Genomic DNA, 25999 nt, shown 5'->3' with positions numbered 1-25999 from the left:
TTTCTAAAATGGACAGCAATGACAGGAAATGCACAGTTTTCTGTCAAATAAGGTAATACAACTCATAGACTATACTTTAATAAGCAGGTCGAACGTTTACTATAGCGCATATAGTCACAACCCAAACTCCCATTCTGAGCCAGGAAAAACCCTGATATAATAACTTACCTTAGGTCACTTGTAGGTGCAGTTATCCCCACTGAACGTTTTAATTGTAGCGACTGATAACATCGTGAGAAGATGGTTAAAGCAGTCAGTCAAAAGTGTCAAAAAAATAGGTCATGCACTGGGCAAACTAGTGAGTGCAGCTGGGGGGGAAAATAATTAGCAGGTTCTGAATTGACAGATGTTGATGAACAGACAAATCGACTTGGAAAAAAAGGTTGCAGAACTAAGTGTCACTGTGACACTCTGACATCAGGATTGAAATATAGTTGCAATCTTTTTGTTAGGTTATCTTTTCCAGAGGGTATTTTTCTTGTTTTTCTGTCTTGCATCCAAAACAAGTCTGTCTTCTCTCTAAACCATGGGATTATCTTCTTCTTCAGAGAATTAAATGTATTTGTCTTTGTCTGTTGATTCAAATTGAGACATGGCCCTGTTGCATGTGTTATTAATCATTCAAACAGTTTAATTGTAAAATAGGAAGACTTTAAAAAGGGGGCGATATGTTGCCACCTTCTGACTCATAAATTCATCAATAACACGCTGTTAATGAAAATGCATTTCAAGTTATTCAAGCTCACTCTGCCAGCTCTTCAAAAACCAATGTTCCTTGAAATTAGCTGTTTCTCATTGCTATCATTCAGGGCATTGATCCATTACCTGGGCTTCCACTCTAATTAAGAAAATAGCTTAATAAGCATGCATCTCTATGCAGAGAAAGGGAAAGAGAAGGAGGTGTGGCAGGGGTGGACTGGGATAATGATTCAGGCCAGGAGTTTGAGTCCATACAAGGACACCATGTCCACATGAACCACTAAATGTGTATGCTAACTGTGTCTCTAGGTCAACATTCCACATTCAGTTTAAACAGTCGCTAAAACAGTAAACAAATGTGTACTCACCTGTCTCCATACCAATCTGTATTATAGAGGGTATGCACATGACGTAACGGTGGGCAGTCACTGCACTTCAAGCCAGAGAGTGGCAGAAAGCTTATACTGCAGTAAGGAATCAATAAGAAGTAAGCGGCTTTAAATCAGCGGAAAAGTGGAGTCTTTTCTGTAGTTAGTCATTGATGATGTTTTCTGTGGGCAATAAAGAACCTCAGCTGATGTAAAGTTCTTCAATTATTAAAATCCCGAAGATTCAAATTAATCAATAGATACAGTCGGCATCGCGTCATAGTTGGGGGTGGGGCCTCCCTTGGGGGAAATGAATCACAGAAAAAAATGAACTACAAAACGATTACTCGAGTACTCGCTTTAACAATGGGACAGTAATCGATAAGAGAAAATTTTGCATTTCTGCACCCCTAGTGCCTACTAAACACACCATAAACTATATAATGGATGTTTTTAAAGTGAAGCCAAAACACTCGCTGCAGTGTACGTGGGTCATAAGGCCCACCTCCCCTTGTAAACAGACAGGACATGGGTCAAACTACAAAATGAAAATACAAATCAAATCAAATATGGCTTCTGTCGTTGAAGTTAGTTCTTATTAGGGATGTAACGATTCACTCAACTCAATACGATACACGATACTGGGTTCACGATACGATTCTCTCACGATTTATTTTACAAAATGAGACTGAAGTAAAATTTTGAGATGACTGAAAAAAAGATTCCTTTAATTTTTTCATGAAAACACCTGTGCACCTTGTAATCTCTTTGGCTCTTGGACTGGCTTCAAACCCGCTTGTTAGTGTGGTTTGACCTCCTTAGGTGCCATGATAACGCCTGCTTGTTACAACCAACCCCCTCTGATCTACAACTGCTGATGCTCACGATATTACTCCAGTGTTCATTGACACCGCCACAGATATTTAAAGGAATAATGGTGTTCATGTGTTTCTTTTAATGACAGCAGTCAATATAACAACTGAACAAGTATTTGAACTTGTAACGGTCTGTCCAGCTTAGTTTTTGTTCCTGCTACTCCCGTTTTCTGCCGTCGTGTATATAAGATAAATAACATAGGGCTATTTAGTTTGTTTAATAAAATGACAAGGTATAGACCTGTTCTATAGGTATCCTTTATGACTTGTGTTGTGATCTGGCGCTATATAGAAAATTAAATTAAATAACTACGATTCGTTCTACAGAGAATCGATGTTAACCTTGACACCTTTGAATCGATTTTCAACTGCCTCACGATTAATCTTTACATGCCTAGTTCTTACCATGCTGATCCATGCCTGAGGTCACTTTGTCTTTGATTAGTTATTAGAATCTGATTGACAGCTCTGTTGACAAATACAGCTCATGTGTCCAACAGACTAGCAGAGCAGAGGAGGAATTTCACAAGGAACAGTAATGATTAAGACAAGAGTCATTCAACTTCATAACCATAAGTGTCTCCTTCAAACCAACACAAGGATCTATTCTGCTGTTCAGGGTTTAATGTGTTTAGATCAGCAGAGGGGACGCAATGTCATTTCCACATAGCCCCACCAGCCGATCCCTACTGCACAGACTCTGGGTTCCAAATTAAGTCACAAGCTCAAGATATCAGCATCCGTCTCAGGGTGGTATTTTGGCTTCACATTGGTACAAGTCATCCATCTTTATATACAATCAGTCGTAGACACACACACACACTATACAAACACACACACAGATGCCCTTAGACTTGCGTATAAATAAAACCTAAGTATGCTAAGACATTAATCACTGTGCATGTGTAACAACTCTCCCAGACAAACTCAAACCATGTGTTCACAGCATGGAAGAATCAGAGCTTCTAACTATTTATGCAGCCAAGTGCTGCACTCACACTGTTTCAAGCAATCCAAATACAGCTGTGATTATTTTTATTAGGTTACATAGCTGAAGATGTTCTCAAAGGGAAAAGCAGGGTTTTTTTATGATTAGATATTAATGCCTGAAACTCTCCTGGATTAGGGATAAAGAAATGACAATCATTTCCGAGCAGTTCTCGCTGTAGGGGTGACCCACAAATCACAGATTTTGATAAAAACAAGTGGTTCTGATAATAAGTTTGATCACTGGCAAGGAAAGACACCTGAATGAATTTCCAGTGGGAGATGATTTGAAAACTCTGCTGCATGTCTCACAATTTGGATGGTCATCCATCTCACTTTTTGTGGCTTTCAATTAGGCCTGTGGATAAAACGATAATTATTTTTATCATTATAAATATTAAAAATGTTCGATAAAAGGTTGATAGATTTAAACCTGTAATTACACCATCCAACCACAGGGAAATAGTGGCTAGTTGCCACCCGACATTGAAGAGAAGAAGAAAAGGACTACGGACAGCCAATCATGTCGCAGGGATATGGGTAGGCGGGCTTAGAGACCTCAGGAGCGGAAAGAAAACAGCCGGAATTAGCGATAGCTACTCTGAAGGAAACGCCGGACCTACCGGCTCAAAGCAGGAGAACATATCCTCCACAAGAAAGGCCGCTTAACTTCCAGCTTTTAGAGACATTTTGGCTCTTTACAGTCTGACAAAAAAGCAGAGTAAAGTTCTCTGTTAACTGTGCCCACGAACCTGTTCCCCCATTGGAAACAATAAGACCCATTAAAACACACCGAAGGAAATAAATATCCAAATGTCATAAATGAGTGTTAGTGTGGACCGTATTGTAAATAATATAAACTGTCTATGCATGGTGTGGACCCCAGCGGGCCAGTGAGTGTTACTCCCCAGCAACAAACTGTCATATTAGCATTTTTTTATGATGGTGAAATGTCTCTGTTTAATTATAATTCGTCATGTTCTGACAATAAAGTATAATTATACCATAATTAACCATCTGTTTTTTTCAACTTTCACTCAGGAGCAAAAATCAGCTTTTAAATTTGAAAGAAATAATGATTGACAATTATCGTGATAATTATCGATATCGACTGATATCACATTTTTTATCGTGATAACATTTCGCCCAGGCCTACTTCAATGGTTCCAGACCTATTTTTCGATCAACAACAGAAATACTCCCAAGTCCCTGGTCTTCTTTGCTGCTCAAGAATCTCATGGTGGAGAACGATTCTCATGATGAAAATATCTCCCTCCTCACAGAGGTTTGGCCATGGTCAATGTCAAGAGAGCCATCTGTTTGACCTTATTTTTGGACATATTTACAATCTTCCACACAAAGTTTATTTTGACTCATGTTCTTTTTCCTTTTTGGCAAATTCTCCAAAAAGATCCTGAGATTATCACAATACTTCAGTCAACCTTGTTCTCTACTTATGTTGTGTACCTACATGTTTATTTGCATATTACGAAACTCAAACTTGACCACAGGAGTGGTATTCTTCAAAGTTTGATGGCATATCACTCATTAGGGATGTTACCCCTGAAGTCTCACACATTTTCCCCAATTTTTTAACACCTGGTCTCCTTCTGTAAAAATGCAAGTATAACCTCATTAGAGTAATGCACAAACATGTAATATACATTTTTGTTTCTAAAGCCGTTTTCACATATGCACTCCGGATAATATCTAGATATTTACAGGAGGACTTCTCCGGAGATTCTCCCGAACTAGCCATTCACATATGCTCCTCACAGCGGGGGACTTTCCCTGTCAGAGGGGAGGGGGTGCGGGGGATTTCCCGACGTAAGACGTGACGTAAATAAACAACGCGGAAGTAGCGGCCGTAGCCACAGAATCCACTACACGACGTTATAATGAGAATATTTGCCTTTATATCAATGCTATGTGTAGTCACATTCACAAAAGAGTGGAGAACAACATACTGATGAACAGAAAACATAATGCAGCCGTTTAATTACGTGCATGGAGATCATGGTGGTCGCGGACAGAAACTTTAGCCGGTCACTATATAAACGGCACTCTCTTTTCATTGGCTGAAATTGAAAATCTCCGGAGTAAATTCGGCCATGTTCAAACATCAGCTCCTCCGGATTAGATGCGGAAAAAAGTACTAGGGGTCTGGCCGGATAAACTCTGGGTAATATCGGAGTAAAAAATTTTGAAAATGTTTTTCAGGAGATTTCCGTCTGTGTGAAAAGGGTTATATAGTGTTAAACCACATAACACTATATGAGGATACAGACCAGCATTTCATCTATTATTGATAATTAAAGTGTAGAAGAAACAAAGCTACTGGACCTGTCATTGAGGCAGGGAGAGAGAAACAGGCAAGAGTTTGTATTCTACAGTCAGAGTTTCCAAGATTATTTAAATTACCTGGAGAGTGTATTGAAAAGGCATTTAACTCAACAGTATATCTTCCAGTGTTTCCCACACATAGACGATACCTGGGCGGGCCGCCCAAGGAAATTTATGGCCGCCCAAATATATTTTCGACCTGTTTTTATTCAATTTTTCATGTATTCATAAAATGGCTGCGTGAGCGAGAAAGAGAGAGCCCGGACGGCTCTGTGCAACATAGCAAAACTTAAGTTTAAAAAAAAAATCCTCTCGACTTCTGCAGAGAGATAAGACAGCAAAAAAAGAATGAGAAGAATAAAGAGAGAGAAGGTCCATTGTCCGCATCCCTCTTGTAAATGCACCTAGCTCCAATCTAAACTAAGGCTGTTAAAAATGTAAATCTACAGCTGCTTGCTGCTGATTCTGTGCTGGACTCCTATAGATAACGGAATATCGAGTGGAACTTTTCAAAACGTGAGGTACTCCTGGTGTTTGTGTCTGCACGCATAAAGTTGTTTGTTGCAAAAACTAAATTAATTTAGAGGGGAAAACACATTTGAAATGCAAACCTAATATTAAAATATACCCTAAGATAAGAGTAAGAAAAAGAAAAGTAAGACGATCCCCTGCACCCCAGCAATCAATAACTTACAATTCTAAAGAAGGTCCAATGCATGTGATTTTAGGAATTTGTACTGTCAAAAAATACAACTGTTGCAACCCTATCACTCACACGTCATCTCTTTACTCACAGCAGCAGCAGATCAGCATCATGTGTAGATGGTTATCGACTCCTCTGTGAGGATGCACTAGATGTTGACACACTGAAGGATCCTGGGAGATGAGATTTATAATAGCAGCAAAAACATATGACCCTATAAATATAGTGTCCACCTTTGGGATTGATAACTCACTGTCCACTGAGGGAAGTATCTCTCCTCTCAGACTTGTTTTGATGAAGAACTGCAGCTGAGGCAACATCACAACACAGAGCAGCCTAGACACAACTATTCGAGCCACAAGAAAATACTTCAAGAAGACGAAGCAAAGGTGAACTTGTCTGATAAAACATACTTAAGTTAAGTCACTGATGAAAAACAAAACTTTGGAAGACTTTTTAAAGTTCTAGCCTTCTAGAGTTTCCAAGTGAATGTGAACATCCAGCCAATGTTCCTAAAATTTGGTTTATACACCAACATTTAGCAGAAGCTGAAGATTACAGAAATTCAAATTAAAGCATTAAGCATTTTCACCAAATATGGGCAATGATTTGCCCTTTATGCAGTTCTGCAGTGAAAAAACACAAATCAAGAATGCATATTAGCTCTGGCAGTTATTTTGTCTATCTGCTGTTATTCTGTGTCACAGGGGCAGCTGTGGCTCAGTTGGTAGAGTCGTCATCTCTCAACCGTGTCCGATGTGTCCTTCCTTGGGCAAGACACTTAACCCAGAATTGATCCCGCCGCTTCGTCTGCTTCGTCTAAATGGGATTCGTTACTTCTGATGGTCTCACTACTGCCATGAGTGTGTGAAATGCGCTGTAAAAGCACTTTGAGTAGTTAGAAGACTAGAAAAGCGCTATACAAGCTCAAGTCCATTTACAAAAACAAACGGTTATATGTCCCTGCATCTAGAATAAATCTAATTTATTGCAAATAATTCAGACTTTTGCTATGTTTTTATTGTGAATGCTCATATCAATGATGTATTGTGCAGCCTTAATGGAAACAGCAGCTGAGGCTCTCATTTTGCCAAACTTGATTTCTAAAAACTATTTAATTACATTAAAACAGGTAAGAATTTAATAAAGGGATAAATGCTTTTAGAATCAGTGTTTCTGACCACTTTGCCTGTGTGTTCTTGTTTTCAGCCCCCTTAATGTTTTACCGTCAAATCAATGCTTCTTTTTTTCAACCACAGCCAAAAGGCTCTAAAAGCTGATATAGGTGGAAAACACTAATTTCTGATATTTTGCTACCTTTGACTAAACTCTGCTGACTCCACACTAATGTAGTAGTCATTCAATAATCTGAATGATGGATCTGTGGATCAGTGTTGTTTACTAGCATACTCCAGACACCATTATTGGTATGGGAAAAAGTAGTGATGTTCACAGCTTGTTTATGGTGCTTCAGAGGCTTCATGGTCCAAAATACAGCAGCTAGGCTTAACAAAACAAAAATGTCAGTCACTTTGCGCCCCAATTGTTGCCTCACTCCATTATCTTCCAGTTAATCACATAATCAATTTCTTGTTAATCACTTGTAAAAGAAACACTGTACTATAGTTGTATTTCATTGTTTTGTTTTATATGTGTGAAGCACTTTGTACCGTTGTCTTTTAAGGAGTGTTATATTCATTTCATTATTTTTATAAGGTATAATTTATTTTCCATCCAGAAGCCTACCTATTCTTCTACAATAGATCATCTTTATTATTTGTTATTTTATACAAAGCATGATTGTACTTCAGGAGACCATAGCAAAGTGTTTGTGAAGGCTTATTAAAACACAACAACAAACAATAAAAATGATTAGAACAAGGATGGAAATTATCAGAAATGTGCATGTATTTTTGCTTGACACTTGTTTATCATATCAGTGTGTAATTAACTACACTGTGGCGGCCCGCCACGGTTCTCGGAAATGTCCCGCCTCTTTTACCATATTGGGAATGCAGCCACTGGCTCCGTCTGAGGGGAGCATAAACATTAGCACCTTAGTACTACTGTGCTACCGCAGGCTACGGCATATCATGGGCGTGCTACAGAAGTTAACGGGCGTGCAACATGAGCTGCAGGGCTTACCACAACGAGCCAATGGGCTTAGATCAGTGATCTCACACTGACAATGACGTCGGACTGACACATTTTTATCGAGGGGGGCTAGAACCGAGCGTTACATGCGGCTAATGCGACAGCTAACAGGAGGACGTAGGAGAAGCCGCGTTTCCGCAGACTTTGAATTTTTGCAAATAGATGTGCCTAAACATGCACAGGACACTTGGAAAACACACTAAAGAGCATATAAAACCAGAAAAAGCATAATATGGGACCTTTAAACACAATCAAAGACGTTTGATCACCCTGTCAGACAAAGCAGAATAACTAGTTGTAAACCCAAATATGGAGATTCTAGTTAAATATTCTTTTAGAACCTGCAAAACAAAAGAGCGGAACAAATCCATTTTGCCTAAAGACGCCGCGCAGCTCCGCTGCACACCTGTTGTCTTGAAAAACTGCACTTAAAGTTTACTTTGAAGTCTAAACATTAGATCAGACCTTTTTTCAAGAGTTTCTCTTCCTCATTATGTCAAAAACGTGCATTTAAAGATAAAGGTGGGTCCGCTACAGTACGGTAGTTGAGCTCTCAGCCTCCAGGGAAAGTTGTGAGGCGCAGACTCCTAGCTTGCGAGTCGCGCTGCCCGACTCCGCTCGTCACTCTTTAACTTTAATACAGGATTTTTCCTGCATAGAGAATTCTTCGGCGCCCCCCAAAGAGGTTTTACCCAGCGCCAAAGTGAAAATCACGAGCGCCAAAAAAAAAAAAAATTCAAATTGCAAATCAAATCCTCTCTGAACGTTTGTTAAAAATATCAATACATCAAACGACTGTTGAACAAGAAGAACATAAACTTAAATACGACGTCTCTGACTTCTAGCAGTCATCTCCCCTCTCATCCGTGTACGCATGCGGCTCGCGCTGGATAGCCAGCTGATTGACTGTTCGTTTCTTTTGACTGGTTCCGGACGCTCTGCTGACACCCACAAGCGCTAAATGCGGGGTGATTTTCCATTTTGCGAGTTAATTTCAAAGAGCAATCCACTTCATGGCGGTAAATATTTATCCCAACAGTCATGTTAAAACTATAATAAACCGCGTATGATGTAGCTGCGGCTACTTGTCCCTGCTCCTCTGCTGTCTGCAGACGGGTCATCGCGGGGGCACGCCGAGACGAGACACACCAACATACATGGCTGCAAACGCACACACACACACCGGAACGCCAACCACAGCGCGCACCGCGTTTACTTGTAGTGCAAATGTGCAACGGAACACGGTTGATCCGCGATCCGTATGGACCGAGTCGGGAACGCACGTTCAACTTTTCTCCGTTCACTTCCAGTGTCTGCTTTTATCAACAATCAATAACTTTACGATCGTAACGTCAGCCAGCTGTAGTCTGTGAACTTCTCCACACAGACTGTCAAACAGCGCTGCGTTATAGCCAGCAGATATATTATTTCTCAATTTCCTGATCTAATCAAATTATCCAAATTATCTGTGACTTAATCTGTGATTATTTGACATAGCCTAATACCTTAGTAACTCAAATAAATGTACTTAAACAAATGTGTATGTAAAACGAAAACACAATTTAAAGCAAAAGAGCAGCCATCATAGGAAGAGGGTGAAATACACTGGCAGGATGTGACCCCCCCTCTCCCAATCTCATTACACCCTTCTCCCTCAAAATCCCTCTCCTCCCATGTTTCACTGTTGCAATAAAAAAATTCTTCACCAGATTTAATTGGGGTTTCAGTAACTTAAGCATAATGATAATATTCTTTATAAAATGGACACAAAGGCACATATTTCTGTCAAATAATGTAATACAGACTCAGACTATACTGTAATACGCAGGTCAGATGTTTACTACAGCGCGTATAGTCACCCCCCAAAGGCCCATTCTGAGCTAGGAAAACCCCTGTAATAGAGGACTCTTTCAATCAAAAGAGCACTCCACAATGTTTATTTACGGAACAATACACCACTGTTTCTGTAAATGCATGATTATGACCTCATGAGGGAGAAAAGATGTGCAAAAAGTTGCGCAGCCAGCCTGGTCTGTGTCGCCGTCTTTCCCAGCACAGCATGCACTCAGCTTTCAATACACAATGAATGGGGATGGGTTTTTAATCACGTCAGGTTGCAGTTAGTGGCTGCTGCACCCGCTGTAATGATGGCGCGTTTTTCAGTATTTTATACTGGTATATTGGTCACACCGGTGTATAAGACGCAGCCAACTTTTAAGACGAAAAAATAGGTATTAAAAGTGCGTCTTATACACCGGATTTTACGGTAATTAAAAAAATATGCTTTTGCACAGCAAATTGTATGACGTCATCAAATAGAAGCATGTTGTGGAGGAATGATCCAAATTTGGACAAGAGGCTGGAGAGGAGCGATAATCATAACTGAAAGAGGAGTAGGAACAGTATGCCTGCTTGAGGGTCTCAATGGGCCAAGCCTTAAGCCATTTAACTTCCATGGGCATTGGATTTTATGTTTTGACAACTACAAGAGCACAAAATTGTTAGAAGAGAACAAAGTTTTTCATACATTTAACCTCTTAATTTGGCACAAAATTGATGCATAGTTTTACAATTTTTTCTGCCAGGGGTGCATGCCCCAGGACCCCCCTAGAAGGTTCAGTTTCCCCTACCATAGTCTCATGAAATCCTGTGGGAAACACTGATAATCCTAATGGATTTAAGTCATACCTTGTTCTTTGGGATACAGTGAAGGCAGCATGGGATTAGAAGAGAATCATGATGGATAAAGCAGAGCCAGTTTTAAATACTGACATTTCTTTCCGTCTCTACAGGGGACCTGATGTGACCTTGGGTAGTCTGGGAACACAGTCATAGAAGAAACCTCTTGTTGCTAGAACCCCTTTGTTGTCAGATGTCCAGGCTAAGTAAACATGCTTATACTATAGGAAAGAGCCTCTTCCCATCGAAAATGTCTCATAACCTCCATAGAGGTCATGTGTTTGATGCCAATGTTTTATCGTTTGTCAGCAGGATTACATCTAATTGGATTCAAACTTGTTGAAAGACTCAAGCAAAGGGAAAAGCCATTTCATTTTCAACCATATCCAACACATGAACAAACATCCATACTGATCAAACTGCAACGCCAGTGTCAAAATAACAGTTAATGTGACAGATTAACAACAGTTACAGCTGATCAGATTAAGACATCCAGACATATATAGTGTTGCTAAAACAATAGCATACCATAGAATACTATAGCTGGTGGAGGTCTGCTTGCTTTGGGTGCCAAGAATATGTTTTCTTTACAGGAAGGCCTCCTGTAGATTCCAGACGGTCATGTTTATTTATACCGCTTACATTCCTCTTAAATATATGAGACATCTTCTAAAGATCAAATAGCCTTTGATGGGTTTTAGCAGCTTAAAATAAAGCAAGTCTCATGAGACAAGGAAGATATAGCTAGGATGAGCACAGAGCACCTGGACCTGAAGGAGGACAGTATGTTCCTTCTCTTAAACGAAGGAAATCGATTTCAATAGAACCACTTCAGCAAGTCGTTGCTCACCCGTCTTAACCTCTGCCTGCTTCCTGAGGAGTAGTTTTTACTTTTGTTTGTTTGGCTTTGTATTAAGCCTCAGGCACAGAGACATTTTCACTTATTCTCAAGGGATATTCTAAGAAACTGGGCGCCATTGACGCAGGCAGCCTCCGCATCATTTCACCCAAACTCAATAGGTTTTCATTAAGGCTTCACAACTGAGGTCAATGGACCTCTTGGCTCATTGTTCTTTTGGATCAATGAACAAAGGTGGGTCTGTACACTTTACTTTGCAAAAGAAGCAATGACAGAAACTGATATGCTGTGTACATCTAGACTATACTAAATAAGGGGTGTTGTTTAAGAATTTCAACAATGCATCACGATGCTGACATTGACAATGCTGCATCAATGCAGTCACAGAACATAATCTGTGCTTACTGACCGGGGTTCGTAATAAGCACCTGCCACTGGACCAATTAAGGTGTTTTTGTGCAGTAGCAGGTGAATTTGCTCAACGGCCACAGTGGCAGGTAAGGAAAAGTAAAGTAGCAAAGTAAAGTGATTTGTGACAGAAAACAACATAAATTGAATCCCAGTCCTCTGCTCGTTCCACTCAGATCTTTTTAGCAGAGCCATCACCCGAACTGTCTTAAGCCCTAGATGTTTCAAAGAAGCAACTGTGGTGGTGACTCGAGGTCAAAAGAGTCTTAATTACAGATTACTCCTGACAGCGTTATTGAAAATCACCACTTAGGGCCTGATTTACTAAAGGTTTGCGTGTCTTAAAACGTGTGCAAACTTGATACCACCAGCAAAAAATTTGCTATCTGATCTCCTAACGGCACGCAGTGAGAATTGCGTCTTTCATATGAGCAAAACAACACACATTGTCCATTTAGTACGTTTGCCTTAATGAATATGCAATATGGGGCGTTTCTGCCCTAACGTGCAAAATACTGGGAGGAGAAAATGCAAAGAACTGAAGTTAGTACACGCATTGTGAAATATTGCGGTGATTGTGACGGTGTCTGTTTTTAACACCTTTGAAAAGAACGTGCTAACCCAGGATACCAGTGTTACACACAACAGGTTGCTGTTATTGAAGTTAGGAGGAGACATAGGCACAATCAAAGAAGGCATACAGATCGCATTATTCCCCACACATGTTAATATGTTTGAAATGACAGCAGGAAACAGCATGATTAAACTATTATATATTGTTGCCTATTTATAGCCAACAAAACATTCACAGCCTCTGCATTCTAAAGAATTTCAACGTTTACATTTATTTCTTCCTATTTCCCTCATTTCACAATGTTATATTTTAAACGAGATTTCCTTTTTCTCGGGCTGCGCGTCTCTCCCCCAGCTCGTGCCCTCTGGTGCGCTCCTCTCCATAGTGCGCGCTTCTCCTCCCTCTACAGCCCGCTGCTGCTACGCTTGGATGGGGGGACCTCACCACTGCTTGTACCCCCATCTTCGATACCTCTTGCCAGAGCATTTATGTCCGATCAGACACAGCGCTGTCCACCTGTCTTGTGCGCAACAATGTGCCGAGTGTCGCGCCTGAGCGCCACAGAGGACACAGCTCGCACCTCCTGCGCAATGTATGACAATTCATCTTCAAAAGATGGAGGGAAGAAAAGAGAGGCCCTGATTAATGCCGAGGTCTTCTTATGAGCCAAATTTTCTTTTTGTAATATTCAGTTTTATCTGCTGTAACTCGAAAATACTGTACGTTTATTTGCCTCTTCCACTGATACCTATTTTGCGCTCGCAGTCATCCTGCTTTCCGTCCAAACTCTCCATGACGTAAACCAGTAGAACACGCAAAAACCTAACTTGAATAGTACCGCCTCCACAAGGTTTGCACCTGGTGTCATTCACACTAATTTTCTCAGTAGATCCCCCGCGAATTGCACACTAACCAAACATGCAATTTTTTGGAATGAACACGCAATTTAGTACTCTTTACTTGGGAGCTTAGTAAATCAGGCCTTAAGTGTATAGCTCTGCTAAAGCTCAGTTAATTGTCTTCACTTTCTTTTTGTCTCCTTCTTTCTCAGGTATTTCCAGACTTATTAATATACTACTAAATATATGACAAACACAAACACAGGACAAAGGACAAACACATGTCCTTGATACACTGTGAGTGCTTAATTTAAACCAGTGGCTTTCTGCTGACACCATTTCATTTAACTGTAAAAGGCCCAGTGCCAAGTTTAAATTTAGTTTTTGGAACACAATTGATTAACAAGAGAGATGTGCATATCATCCACCATTGATTTACAATGGTTTCCATTTCCCCCCAAGCCCTTTTTAATTTCTTTGATGGGCTTCAACACATGCTGACGCCAGATATAATGTAACCATGTTAGTCATTGGGAATTTATATTGTATTTCACATGTATTTTTCTTTTCTCTCATGTGAGCTGTTATGTATTTTATTTATTCTTCTGCACAGCACTTTGGTCAACTGTGGTTGTTTTAAAGTGCTTAACAAATAAAGTTGGATTGGATTGGATAGGAACTTTCATACCAGTCACATCCGCTGAAAGTTTGGTGACAAAAGAAAATGAACAAAGAAAGCTGAAATGCTATAATTTGTCTGATCTGTTCGTATTCTCATGTCAATATTAGTTTGTCAGTTTCATTTGTTCCACTGAGAATGTCAGACAAATAATGTGTTACACAGGCTTAAATCTACATGCTATAAACTCCCTAATCACAACCTGTGCAGAAGTGACAACCTCAACTTATTATAACAGCTCCAAAATGCATGCGCACACCCATACAAACCTAAATGTTGGAAATCAGCAATTACTTGGCAAATTGCTAGTTTCTTCCAGGTTGACTAAAATGAAAATAGGATGTGAATGTTTAGCTCAGAAGCTTTCTTGTATAGCCAAATCACTGCAATAAGATGTTTTTAGATGATTGGGTGCCTGAGGTTACTGCTTAAAAGCTATTCAATGGAGTCAATCATCCCATCTTTGCAGAGCTAACAACCTGCCACTGGAGGTGAAATCAGGCTCTGGAATCCTGCAATTGCATGTTTATACTGTAGAACAAACTATTATCTGGAGGCTTTTCTCCTCTAAAACCACTGCAACATATCAATTTTTATTTATATGGAATTATCCAGAAAAAATGTAGAAGACAGTTTTATGAAGTTCTTAAGATGTTTTAGTGTGTGGTAGATCAAACAACTCCTAATCCTCTAGCAGGAACATTTATAAAAAGTATCACTCTCCTCACCAAACCTCGGAGGCAATCATCTAATGGTTTTTGTGCTCACCGTGCTGAAAGAATGTCCACTCAGCAGCACTCTGTATGTAACGCCTGGGCTGCTGCCAGGCCATATCAAGCCTCAAATATCATCAGCCAAGAGTCCGCTTCGATGAACTCACCACTACAACTGGAAAGTCCGGTTCATCAGCCTCACACACACACACCCCTGCCCTGGTCCCGTTTTTATCTTTGCCAAACAACCTGCACTAACACTCTGATTTCACAGCCTTGTTCCTGATGGGGTCAGCCAGAAACCATGCCAAGGCTTTATCAAATTGAAGTAATGCGGACACACCATCACTGCTTCTTATTCCCTTTTGTCAAACACAAATAGTGCTTAGGAAGTGCTGGACTTGCAGTTTTGACATCGAGGAAGGAAATCACCTCTGCACCAGATGTTAATTCCCAGAAGGGCAGGTAATATATTGATTAATGTGCTGTTGCATGCTATATATAACTGTATAGGCAGTCATGGTGGCTGTGTGGACAGGTTTGATAACTTATCCTGGATGGCCAGTGATGTCGATAGAGGGAGGGGGAGTAGGAGGTTGGAGGCGGCAAAAGGAAGTGGAAAAAAATGGAGCCGTGCTTAAAGATAGTGTTTCATGGTTTCTTTAACTAAATAAACTCAATCACACCCCCTACTCTTTACAACCAAGAGAAAGGCTATTCATCTGCTCTTTTGTGCAGCCAAAACCATTTGGTTTCTTCTGGCACACTGGTAGCCGAGCAACACTGATGAAATCCATTTTCCTCTCTTTCATTACTCCCTTACTGACTGAAGCCTGCTGCCCTGAATCTGTGATTTAAACCGACAGGATCTTGTTGTCCGGAAGTTATTGCACCGCTCAAGTCCAAGATCTACAAGTCCAAGAGTAATTTTCAAATACTTTCAACTATTCTGATTCACATTAGACCAAAACTAATGAACCGATCTAAGACAGATTACAGTCATTATGTCTACAATACCATTGTTGTAGATCTTTAACCTTCTAGCTTATTGCCAAGCATGAGCATGGTCCATGCAGAGTAAGTTCCCATTAAAATGCATTTTCCTCTCAACAATAACCAGAACCCACCAGCAAATTTAGGACAAACTACAACAGGTAAACATACTCTGTGTTTTAATGTTAAGAAAACATTAGCTGGGAAAATACAGTGAAAAAGGGGTATAAGCTATTAAAAATGGAAAATAAGTCAGAGAACCATACACTGTATTTTAATGTAGTCTAATGTTTGTAAGTATATTCACTAGTTCACCATTAAACTTATTACAACACGTTCTAGTATTGAGAATAACATCAATCTCACACTGACGTTAAGAATTAAACCTATTCTTCTTATCTGATGTAAAAAGCCTTAAACTCTGCTGCGTTGCAACTGACAAAACCCAGTAGATGGATAAGGAGTTGTTTAAAGGAGGGTAGCCATTAAGAAATAAGTTTCCTATTGTTTTATGTGAAAAGCTTTGAGCTTCCAGAGTCCAGAAGAATCTATTTTGAGCTGCTGGATGAAGCCAAGCAATAATGAAAAGATTAACATTTAAGATGTTCTAACCTTTTAGCTTAAAGCAAATGAAAGGAAAGTAAATTAATGAAATGATCAGTTCTTCTGAATAGTTCACTGAATTATTATTTTTCTCTGCCTGTAAAAAATACTTCCCAGCACAGTCCCAGGGGACAGATTCAATCCACATCCCATTTTAAGTGACAATCTTTGGAGGCTTGGACAGATATTTGGTTTTCTTGTCCAAACTATTTCATCGTATCCCAAACAAGAAACATTCAGCAGTAGCTCCACATGTCTGCTGTTGGGGAAACACAAATATTAACCCAACCTCTGCCGGCCCGTGTCTGGTTTGTGGATTTTGTGAAATGTGGTAGCTGTGCTGCTGTGTCTGTCATCATCACATCCAGGAGGTGAGGGCTTGAATCCTCTGCTGCTTTGATGGAAACCAGATGGGGCAACCCTTTGTTTTTCAAAGGGAGGGAAAGATGTTGAAAAACTGAAGGAAATATTTCCAGTCAGTCAAAGCATAAGGTGTTTGGAAACCCTTGAAGTAAAAGTGAAGTGTGAAAAAGTTTGTGGAAAATACATACTTATTTTGGCCATAGGTTATTTTAATGTTATAATATTGAGACTTGTGATCAGTACAGTACAGAGGTGCATTGCCTTCACCAAAGAAAAATAAATGAGACACATTATCTCGTAATTATGAGATCTTTTCTCATAATTACGAGATAATGTGTAATTATTTTTTCCCTGGCGAATGCAGTGCACTTCCATAGTACAGTTACTGTCTGATAGGGCTGGAAAATGAATCAAGTTTCAATTACGATTGTTTCTCCCATAATCATGATAACAGATTAAACAATTACTGTGCAGCATGTGTGCGCTCATTTTGGGTCATTTTTGTCATGTATGGTTTGACACAATTTCAGCTATCTGCTACCATACCCTATAGTGCCAATTTAGTGGCGTCTCATGGAGGTCATGATGCAAACACGGGTATTTTGTAAAATGTCAAGAAAAGCCGGTAGTATAGAAGCTGTGTGGTGGATACTATGGACTCTTTAATATGTGTTACACTACAAATAGTTATATAATAGTTTACAATGTTATTGCATTTGTTCCCTCTCGTTATGCAGACCTTTACTACAGTGGGGTCTTAGCGTCTTGTGTTTTTTTGGGTGAAAACAGCAGCCGGCTCTGTCTGAAACAACACCGATGAGAGCAGTGACACTAAACTAAAACATTAAAGCTCTGGATCTAAACCAAAAAATTTTAAAATAGCTCAAACATGCTAGAAAAAAAAAAGGTTTGCCTGATGCCCCTATAGCCTTGTCTAAAGGACCAGCTTGTTTTCAGTGAGTTAATGACAAAGTGAGATGCTGATTTAGAGAGTGAATGTGCTCATGATTTCATCTAATGAGGACTATCTTGTTTGACTCACTGCATTAAAGCTCGGCTCTCTTGTTTCCCCCGTCGGTTTTTCTCATTTTCACTACTTTACATTCTCTCTGCTTATTATTAGAAATGTGAGTGAAAGCCACCAAAACAACACTGAAGATGAGGAAAAGAAAAACTAAAGCACAACATAACTTTTCTTGTTGAGAGGGCCATGATTTAGAGTTAGAGGAATTGCTACAAACTGATACTTTAACCTTGTCAAAAGATTTGTTTTCTCACATCACTACTGGTACACACAGAAAGGAGGTTTTTAGAGACAAGATTTTAAACATACTGGAATAATGCTTCCTCTAAGTGATGGATTGAATCAATAATTTCATGCAATTTATTCTGTTACTATTTTGTTTCAAGGGCAAGAATGTTTCTCAGAGTGGAGTGCTTTAAGAAAATAGTAACAAACTGCAGGAGCTAATCGTGTTCTCCATCTGTGTCTTGGCTCCTTGAGTCTATTTTTGGTCATCCCAAAATCATATTACTAATCCCTAAAAACAGTTATACAACAAAAAGTATTTTCTGTGTCTCGACATGTTACACAACATTTTCCATATATGGTGTTAGAGAGTCTACACGACCCTGCAGCAGGAGCCCACACATCCAGGTGGGCTGCTATAGATTAGGTCTGTGTGTGGGCTTCTCTACCAGCTGGCATCTAACTGCTTATTGATGGGATAAAAAAAAAACATCAAAGTTTACCAAGACATTTGCCCTACAAATCAGAAAGTTCCTGTTGAACACCGATGAGGAACCCTTTCCAGACATTGCTGCGCTCCCTTCTGCCAGATTTGTTTCAAGAAACACTGTCGCAGAGTCAGGTGAAAAGCTACTGGACTAACTTCAAACATACCGGTGTTTACGCAAAGTTAATATGTTAAATTTGCTGTTTTTACAGCTCAGTTGAAAATCGCTTTTTTCAAATTATTCAAATGTACTTACTATGACAGATACGACATTAACGATTTCTGTTAAAAAAAATAAACAGAGCCTATACAATACAATACCACATTGTACAGAAAACCAAGTGTGTCAAACATTTTCAAGTGTGTAGTTCGATATATTTTATATCTTCGGGAGTTGTAAGCAGAATTAACGGTTTTCATGCCAGTTTCATAACCACAAAAATATAGCTTTAATATTATATCATGTAAGAAAGCAGAGATCTGTCTCAAAAATAATTATTTGTGATAGGGAAACCCCTCCCTTCTGGTGTCAGATTACATGCATTACTTTAACGTGGGGAGTGGTGATGAGAGGCTGCAGTATGAATTTGTCTTCACTATCCATAGCAATTAATAAACTGGATATTATTTTTATATCCAGTGTTTCCCAAAGAATGACGCTGTACCCAATGCTGTGTAATGTTGTCCTGTGAGTTTTATTTCAGAGAAAGAGAACAAGCAAGTTCTTGAAAAGAACTCTAATAAATATAGGCTAATATAGCCTAAGAAAGTAAACACTTTTAATTCAAGTAAGCTCATCCAATAGTGAAATTGCAGTCTGCTACTGTCCGTTTACTGCGACACCAGCGTCTACAGTTAGATTAAAAACATCAGACAGCTGCTGATGAAGGTACCTTAATCAGGAAATCTTAATATTTATAATTTACATATTAGACATCTTTTACAACAACAACTTGATTATGAAGAAAAACTTAACCGTCCGCCACATAAAATGTGACGATGAATGCTGCATACCTCCGTTAACAGCTGCATTTAATCGTGGATTAGTTGTATTGTGAAATACATTTCTGTAGACACATTAAGCACATTTGTTTTGCTAATGCAACTGGTCTACAATGATTACATGATTACATTATGCTCACTAATATATCAACATTAAACAAGATCAGTTCCAGAGGTTGTGCTAGACTTACTTGTTGTCTGTCATTTTGACAGACAGGGTTGTAAAAAGTCCCTTCATAATCTATCTATCTATAATCAAGCAAAGTTTCCCCGTGCCGTGCTTAAGCATGATTGACCCCCCTCCACAGTCCTACGCCGGCCTGCACTCATACTGCTCCAGAACTAACCGGGCCTGAGCACGGTTATTTCTTGTACATAAGGTCCTAATACAACACGTGCCTGTGCTCGTGCATGAACTGTAACGTGCCGAAGCACTCCAGCTATATAGCTTAACCATGCTATGAAAACAACCAGCCGCTAGACAATGATGTCATGCACGTGAGGTCAGATAGCCTAGTACAGGACAGAACAATAACTAATTAATTATGCACACTCGCCACCAACTGGACTGGGAGGTCTACTGCAGGTGCTTTACCTGTGGTTGATGACAGTGCTGTGTGAGAATTAGAAAGGAGTGTTGGACACCCGGTGATAAACGACTAAGCACCGCCCATAGATCACGCAGAGAGGGCAGAGACTATTATTGTATTCTCATCACGTGTTTCCCCTAGGTTTAGAGCTCTGGGGGGGGGGGGGGGGGGGGTGGACAGCGCCACAGATACTTAAAGGAATAATGGTGTTCATGGGGAAACACTGCTCATCTAACCACCTCTGAAGAATATTTTAGTCCTCTGGACGGACAGTGAATGTGTGTAAAGTGTTCGCACTCACATGTGTGTTGTGTTCTTCCCGATTTTTCATAAAAGTTTTCACAAGTTTTTCACTTTTTAAAAAAAAAGTTAGTACACTAACCACAGTGCCACAAGTTAGGCTGTAGGAACATTTTCACTTTTTAGGAGAGCTCACATTCAAACCAGCAGTAATTGTAGGGAGATGCACCTCCGTGATGGCGGCATATCAACTTCCAGTTTTTCCCCAGATCGGTCTATACGTTAAACTGCTGTGTTTTTTTTTACACATTTGAGAGGTCTGGGTGTCTGTCACTTAAAATTTTATCAATAATTCCGGTTTGTGAAAAACTTGAAAATAAAAATGTTCCCTTCAACTTACTCTGTTGCTCTTCTAAGATTCCCGTAGTTCACATCGTCCCCCCTTGTTTTCTTCCAAACAGATTGGCTGAGTGGCCCCATGTATTTGGTAACCAGCCGCATGCATCATGCTGAAGTTGCTATGCCTCATCTGTATTTTTGCTGTACCCTGAAACTGTATAGTGCACTTTTAAAAACGAGTTTACAGCACTACTAAACACAACATCTGATCAGCATTGTAGGCCTAAATTAATTTGTTAAACTACTAGTCGTCCTTACTACAGATATTATCAGACAATAAGGATTCTTCAGACAGGGTAACTGCTTCTACCAGAGGGCAAGAAAGATTGGTAACAAAGGTGAGGCAGTGCAAATCCAAAAATACAGCGTTCACTTTAAAAACAGAATTTTTATTTTAAATGTTGGGCTTTTTAAGAGGCTACAAGTTTCTTGCAGTGCATATAGCTCAGCTTCTGCTTTGGAGTGGGACCTCCAGCCAACTTCTCCAAAAAGGGGACTGTACTGACTGTCATGTCCTGTGCACGGTAAACATACTATTTATAAGCATCACATACGACTCCACTTCAAAATAAAAAAATATCCCTTAAAGAACACTTTGCTGTTAACACCTCTAGATAATATTACTTAAGGGATTTTTAACTTTTTCTAATATCGCAGTATTAAGATAAAGACCTAAAGAAAACAATTGTTTGCCAGGAGCTTCACATCTGATAAAGCAGCAAACCTTTCACACTGTTCAAACACTCTTTCTGCACAGTTTATCACAGGTCATGCTCCTCCTAAATCCCTCCTTGTGTTGAGTTTGACCATGAAAAGGTTTGTGTCTGTTGTTGAAGTGGATAATGCTGAACATATGGTGTCAGTGAACACAGCAGGACTGTGACCAGACTACTTTGAAGTCAGGCATTTCATAAAAGAGAAGGTCAAAGAGAGACTCTAACCTCTCACCTTTTAATTCCACACAGCAGGAAAAACAATAAACCATTATTGTTGAACTTAACAGTTTTGGGTTTTTTTTAGATTTATTTTTGGGCTTTTGTGCCTTTAATTGAGAGATAGGACAGTGGATAGAGTCGGAAATCAGGGAGAGAGCGAGTGGGGAGTGACATGCGGAAAACTTGGGCCGCCCGCTTGGAGGACCATAGCCTCCATACATGGGGCGCGCGCACTAACCACTGCGCCACTGCGCCACCAGCACCCCTGAACTTAACAGTTTAATGTAGAAGATCTGGCTTCACTTCATTATAAGCCATTTCAAGCCGGAAACCTCATCCAGTGCTTTGATATTGACTGACATGTCTTAAACATAATCATCTACTGTACAACAGCCAAGGGCTGGGTGATATGGACCAAAACTCATATCTCGATATTTTTTCACTGAATGGCGATACTCGATATATATCGATATGTCTTTTATTAACAGTCAGTTGGACAAGTTCGACATGTACATGAAAACAAACTACCTGTTTGTGAAATTAATAAATGTTCTGCATAACAACATAAACATAGTTGTGTGTTTTGTTATCCATTTAGTTTTTGAGTTTGGCTCAGAGAGCGAGAGAGAGGAGCAGGGTGAAGAGGGAGAGACAGTGAGATGAGAAATAGGTGAACTGGCAGCTCTACAGAAGAAACGCATAACGGTATTTTAATGCGTGAACTATATGATATTAACGATATTGTCCTACCCTATATCTGGATTGAAAATATATCACTATATCTTAAAAACTTGATATATCGCCCAGCCCTATTTATCTCTGACATTGGAAAATAAACTATTCTATATGTGGGAATGTCTGTATCTGAAGTCTAGAAAAACATCTCTTAATCTCATTTGATTAATGTTAAGTGGACTATCAATGACAAATTACGGCAAGAAACTAGAAGCCATGTCTTTAAAAAGAAATCAAATGGCTCCACGTCTTACGGAATTGAAGATTTACAGTGTTTTGCCCTGCCAAGAAGAAAAGTTGATCCCCTTGAGTCAGAGGCAAAATCCTCACCACTGAAGCACACAGAGAAACGGAGACGCTCCTGTTGAAGTTGAATTTCAAGTCAAAAATGAGAAACTATTCTCACCCGCAGAACTTGGCAGCCAGTTAAGCAGCAGTAGCTTTAATGTTATTTGAGAGCTCAGTGTATTTAATCAAGTGAAATGGGCAGTCAAAGGCACGTCATCCCAGCACTAAAATCTCGTCAAAGATATGAACTGATATAATTCCGGGTTATTCAACTTTAAAAAAAAAAGATGCTCATAATAACCGTGCTCTAGTGTCTGATGAAGGATTGAAAGACTTCTAAGTGCTTAACCATCTAATGACTAATCCTGTCCGAAGAAATTCTACCCCACTCTTAAAAATGTTATTTAAAACTATGTATTTTGTATATTGTATTTTGCTCTGAAGAACCTGAAGTTACCCAAGTTATGTAAGGGCACACTCCCACTAGGCCCAGTTTCCACATACCGTGCTGATTGTCCCCCCTCCGGGCCAGTCCCCAGCTGGCCTGCACTAACGCTGCTACAGGCCAAATGGGGCCACACAGTTACCTCTATCCATATGTCATCATATGCATGGCTTTTTTTCTCCGATTAAGGAAATAGAAGATTTGCAGTTTGCATAATGTGGTTGAAATTCATATACACTTTTCTGAGCACTTTTTAAGTCTGACCATCACTTAAGTGTACATCATGCAAGAGAGGCAATGAAAAAAACACAATGCTCAGTAACCACATTGACATTCAAGGTGATTAATTGATTCACAAAATCAACCCCTGTACTGAGACATGAAAGAAAACACTACACCTTAAAATGTACGCTCGCTGTCGAATAGCTGCCAAAGACTGTATATAGTGACATGTTGAATTTTCTATAGTACAGTCTAACAATAGAGAACAACTCGGAAAACACAACTGTCTCTGACTTTGTGGTTGTTTTGGTCAGATACAGCCCTCTAACACTCCCAGACTTCTCGATTAAGCAAGACAGAGAACAATTACATGTCATATCCCGGGCTTACAGTGCCGTGCCAAAGCCCACCTCTTCCAGCCGTGCAGGGCCAAGAAAGTGTTCCGTGCTTGAGCAATCACACTAGTCAGTGGACTTCAGGGGTCAAACGGGGGGGAAACTTAAAATGATAGAACCTGTTCTAGTGTGTTATTAAAAAGTCTGACCTGATGTGTGAAGTATTTGCAGGAAATATTATAGATTAATATGGATAATTAACGTGTTAAAAACCCCTTAGCAAACACAAATAGTGCTCACAGAGGCAGTGAGAGACAGAAGCATACAGGATCTGATCATTTCTTCAGGAGTCAGGGAGAATCCAGCTGAACACAGTGAAGCAGTAAGCTTCTCTGTTTTTATAATTCGGTTAATTAATGAGCTAGATCAAAAACCTCGGGATAAAGATTATGTTAATAATGACTGTTTGAATCTTTCTGGAATATGAAAATGTAATGCAGAGGATAATGTGTTATTGTAAAAGATAATTGAATACCTTTTATTAGTGTTACTTATAGTGTATATAGTGTACTTCACACCGGATTTACGTCATATTTCTGCTTTGGCCAAAAAGCACGGTAGCCCTGGATGGATAGTTATATTCTCATTACATTACACCACGTAGCATAGCAGCAGGGTGTTAGCTATAGCTACTGTGAGGTCGATATAAAACACACAAGACACAGGTAGCGTACTTTAAACTCACAGTATTAACACAGCTCGCTCAGTCCTCTTTTTCATCCTCTTTGTCCTCCACGGTTAGCATTGCGATATATAATCCGCCGTGTTAGCATCCACCGTGTTAGCATCCACCGTGTTAGCGTCCTAGTAGCTGGATTACGCAGTCCATGAATTCACTCCACTCTCGTCATCTTTTCGCCGCAATTAAGACTGTAACACAATCAATACACGAACTTATAGTATTTCACCGAATCGACACGTCTTATAACTGTTTAGCTCGGGTAAATTAACCTGCGTTTCAATCAAACTCACTTTGAATCAACCAGTGAAACGCTCGAGCGGTAAGGTCAACGGTCATCACCAATTACGTTACTGTGACGTCATTAAGTAATTCAAAATAAAGTGTTAAATTTACACATAACATACAATGAATTGTTATGTTTATTTAAAAAGGGTTGTCTGTTATTAATGCATGACACTTTTGATTCCATACAATTTATCATAAGAACATTTCTTTGGAAAATACTTTTTAAAGGTAAAACTTATTCAAGGTTCGAATTTTACAAATATCAGTATTTTTGTACTATTACAATTATTTTTCATTTTTCATTATTTTGCCATCATTTAATCAAATTTTCAATCACTTCTATTTTGAACTACTGATTGGAAGAAAAAAACAATAAATAAATGTCTATAAAATGAACGTAAAAACATCAAATACCTCAATGCACTCTTATGAGTGTACTTATCAATTTACTTCAAAGGAAACTAGCTAACTTAATACATATATATGTATTCATTGATTAGTTTATTATGCAAACTGTGAATATAAGCTGCTTACTTAAACCATTTGTGTATAGAGTTATGTTTATTTTGTATCATGGACATGATCTCTTGGCTCACCCTTAATATGGGGGATTGCAATATATGATATACATTGATAACTGCATTAAATCCAGTTTCTTTCAAGAGGATTTTTCTAAGTGTAAATGCGTCATACTTTCTATAACATTGCAGCTCAAAATAGCAAGAGCTGGCTTTGTGATGAAAAATTAAAACCGCTAACATTTTATTGGAAAAATAATCACTCAATGCCAATTAGCTTTTATTGTTTAAAAATTGTCAGATATAGCCTACTTCATTTTGCACTAACTAGCTTACCTTTTCTCCAATCTCCTCTCCTCTATGTTTTTTTCAGCTGAGACAGTTCTTGATTTACTTTCCATCTTTGCATCATTTCCATAGTCTTTTCTTCCTGCGCTTTTTAAATTTAAAAGACATTAAAGTATAAGCAGATTATTTTTTAAATCTGCTTTGCTCAAGCACATGAGGAATGAGGAAAGAAAAACATTAAGCAGCCGTATTTTTGTATTAGAAAGTGTATGGTAAATAAAACACAACTCTACGGAGCTTTCGAGACTTTCATCAGAGGGAACTTTCTGTAACATTGATTCATAAAGGAAACTTATTTAGCCGTCTCCCACCAGTTTTACACCATGAGAAGTGAAAAGCT

At 39.3% G+C, this 25999-nt stretch overlaps 1 protein-coding gene across 1 annotated transcript in view; it reads left to right on the top strand.

Annotated features, from left to right (window-relative positions):
• LOC132981790 (cytochrome b-c1 complex subunit 8) overlaps window positions 1-25999 on the top strand; it is a 372615-nt gene that overhangs the window by 143810 nt on the left and 202806 nt on the right. The gene's annotated exons all lie outside the window — the stretch shown is intronic.

This window comes from Labrus mixtus, chromosome 10, assembly GCF_963584025.1.
Source record: "Labrus mixtus chromosome 10, fLabMix1.1, whole genome shotgun sequence".
Taxonomy (NCBI): Eukaryota; Metazoa; Chordata; class Actinopteri; order Labriformes; family Labridae; genus Labrus; species Labrus mixtus.
Note: the sequence above shows the minus strand (reverse complement) of the source record. Positions and strands in the feature narration are given on the sequence as shown.